The sequence below is a fragment of the Orbicella faveolata genome, unplaced genomic scaffold (assembly GCF_042242905.1).
Source record: "Orbicella faveolata isolate gen_17 unplaced genomic scaffold, um_ofav_v1 contig_17, whole genome shotgun sequence".
In the NCBI taxonomy this organism is placed as follows: domain Eukaryota; kingdom Metazoa; phylum Cnidaria; class Anthozoa; order Scleractinia; family Merulinidae; genus Orbicella; species Orbicella faveolata.
The window spans coordinates 491815-494982 of NW_028301544.1; the positions used below are offsets into that span (position 1 = coordinate 491815).

The 3168-nt window shown below is 35.3% G+C and overlaps 1 pseudogene; it reads right to left on the bottom strand.

Moving 5' to 3' along the window:
- Window positions 1-957: 957 nt before the first annotated feature.
- Window positions 958-2606, bottom strand: LOC149113030 (uncharacterized; annotated as a pseudogene).
- Between the last annotated feature and the right edge of the window lie 562 nt (window positions 2607-3168).

A 3168-nucleotide genomic window follows, 5' to 3' on the forward strand; every position in this document is an offset into this window, starting at 1 on the left:
CGACCCTTGCCGAGTTATTTTCCATTTTTATGGACAGAGACTCTTAAGTATATAACCTGACTACCCACTACAACTCGAAACTTACCTATGGGTAAATTACGAGTTAAAAATGGAAAGAATTAGTTCCCCCCTCATTTTTAAGTAGATACAAGCTAGATTTCTCAGCAGTTTTTGGTCAAATACAACAACAACAACAACAACAACAACAGTAAGCTATATTTAAACTCAGGAATAGAATATAGCATACAAGGTGCAAGTTTGACCGAACCAATTTAGAGATAATTGCTTAGATGTAGTGTGTTTTCTGTCATTACTATTTTTTCATGATAGCAATGAGTTAATCGTTGTTGAAAAGATAACAAAGAACATTTCACGATTTGCGTTCATGAAAATGTTCCTGCTCGCCCAAAGGGAAATTCGCTTTGTTTGCAAAATTTTATAATTCAGGCTCTGCGTCAATGCTTCTGTTTCTCAAGTTCTGTTTGTTTGTTTGTAATTTTTAATTTATTGTCAATAAACTCAGACCACAGGAAACCCGAACAACATAATCTTTTACATTCATGTAAAATAACATGTAAAACTAGTGTATCTAAAAGATAGTAATGCTGCGCCACATTTCGCTGATAGAGTGATTTAAGAGATTTATATATATATTTTTAAAAGCACCCTTCCCACCTCAAATGGTATTCTGTCGTAGCACGGGATTGGTTTTCTTAGTTCATTGACTTCATACTAAAACGAATTCGACTGTTTTTTTTTGGGGGGGGGGGATGGGGCAGGGTGGAGATAATTTGTGTGTAAAATTTTGACAGGTCTTAAGGTATTTTTTTTGAAACTTTTTCAAACTTCGTTTCTTTTCATTATCATTGGTAATCATAACCTTGGTGTATGATGAGTCATTGCTATGGTAACATCTCATGTCGTTTTTGCTTTGAAAGAAGTTAGGCCAAGAAAATACATAATTACTGATCCCCTTTATTTGAAATAACTAACACTGACAGTTTATCGCATAGCAATCCTTAGGCGTCATTTGTATCATTTGGGCATTTTTGTCATTAAATACAACTGTTGCCTCAACTGTAAGGATCAGTTCAGTGATGCCATCATCATCAAGATCTGCAAACTCTTTCTGAAAGTCAGCATCCTGTTCTCTTTTGATGGTGTACAGTTGTTTAACAGTATCGTCAAATATAATTAGGGATACTGTGTCTTTGCCAGTGATCGTACGAATACTGGCCATAATTTTATTGCGACATTTGGTCTTCAGTTGCATTAGGCCACACTCGGAACATTGGATGATTTTCTTGTCACTATGCATGACTTTTGAGTGGCACTTGTTGCAGCTTAAATATGACTGAACATAGTTAATTCCATCCGGTGGAAATTGCACCTTCAATTGTTGTGTCTTGTCTGGTACATCATCCTGCCTTTATTTACAGTACTGTATTTGGTCAAAGTTTAATACATTTAGTTTGCGCCATTAAATTCTTTAATGACAACATGTGATATATTGTAACAGTGGCCAGATTTCATTTTTCTTGTGTCTTGCGAAGAGAACCGCTGTTATCTGTAAACAAGGCTACTTGTTTAGTTAAAGTTTTCCCGCGAACATTTACAGTTTCAACAGCGCCAACGAATAAAATAGAAGTAGACAGCACGATATACTTGCGAGTTTGTCTGGAAATTTAGAGGAACTTATTGATTCTTGTTCTGGCTTGTCTTTATGGGTGACAGGTTATGTAAATAACCAACTATGCTTAGTCAGTCTAAAATAGAAGGACAAAATTATTGAGATTGAGTTGTTACTGATTAGATCAAAAGAAGTGAATACTGGGAGTAGATAGTATTGTGTCAATCTTTTCATTGAGCTGGATTAGTATATCACAAGGTGTGAGAGGTCTTGGTGGATTCCAATCGAAAATTCTAGCTGCTTGAGGATTTTATAATGATATCTTCTTATGTATGTTCAATTTCAAGACAGGTACTGCATCAATTTAGGATAACATACATTTACAGCACAGAACTTGCCAGGTATTTCATTCACAATGTATGGTCACATGCTACTCAAATTCGGGTGAAAATTAAATTATTGGAATGAAATAGGAACTCTTTGATCGAAATTGTGGGTTAAGTATATTTTCAATATTGTTCAATTTTTATCTTGTTTACTAAGCAAATGGTAAAAATAGTAAACAACTTACCACTTGAATTATTCATACTGGGGTCTCCTGAAAGAGAAATTATTTTGAAAGAATTACTTGTTATTCCTTATGATTACACATACAAGCAGTTATTTAAATTTGTTGTTTAAAAAGCTTGTTTGTGATTTCAAAAAGTCGCTTCAATCTTTGTTCCTCCTGTTGTCTGCATTTCAAGGTGTTTGATTTTCTAATACTTTGAAGTCTATCAAAAGTATTTTGGTCTACTACAAGTAACGACAATTTTTAACTCTACTTAAACCTACACATAGGTGATGTCCAATGTTTGTTCAGACTTTCCAATATTTACCCATGCTTTTGGTAAAGGTTATCCTTGGCTCTTGTGGATATGCAGGGTCTATGCAAGTTTAAGTGGTTGCTGTTGTCTCTCATGAACTGAATTGCCATATTGTGCAGAAACATCCACGGGAGCTATGGCAACTAAAGAAGGAATGTTTTCAGGTATTGAGGGGCCGATATAATTGTCGAACTTAACAATAACAACAACAGGCAGATCTGAAGGTTTATGAGGAGTGGTATAAATGATATCCATTATTGCTCCTGTTGAACCATTACAAAGACCAACAGATGGCCATAAGTTCATTGTAAGCATAACGAGGGCACCCGTTAAAATAAATAGTGTTGGTTCCAATCCATACATTTCCTGAGGACTAATTTTGGCAGCTTGAGAACTTGAACGTTTTGCTTTAATTTTTGCAATTGGTTGTTTGAGTTGTAAGAGGGAACTGTAATTGAAAGTTGCCACTTCTCCATTGGTATAAAATAATCGAGTGGCAGAATAGAATTGATCAATGTTATTAGCTTGTGCTGGTTGCGTAGTCAATAGCAGTTTCCATTCACCTTCAGATATATTTCTCCATTGGGCAATCGTAAAAGTAGTTTGATAATGAGCATTCTGGACCAGCCAAAATTCCCAAGGTCAATTTCCGGGACACTTTTTGACCTGTAG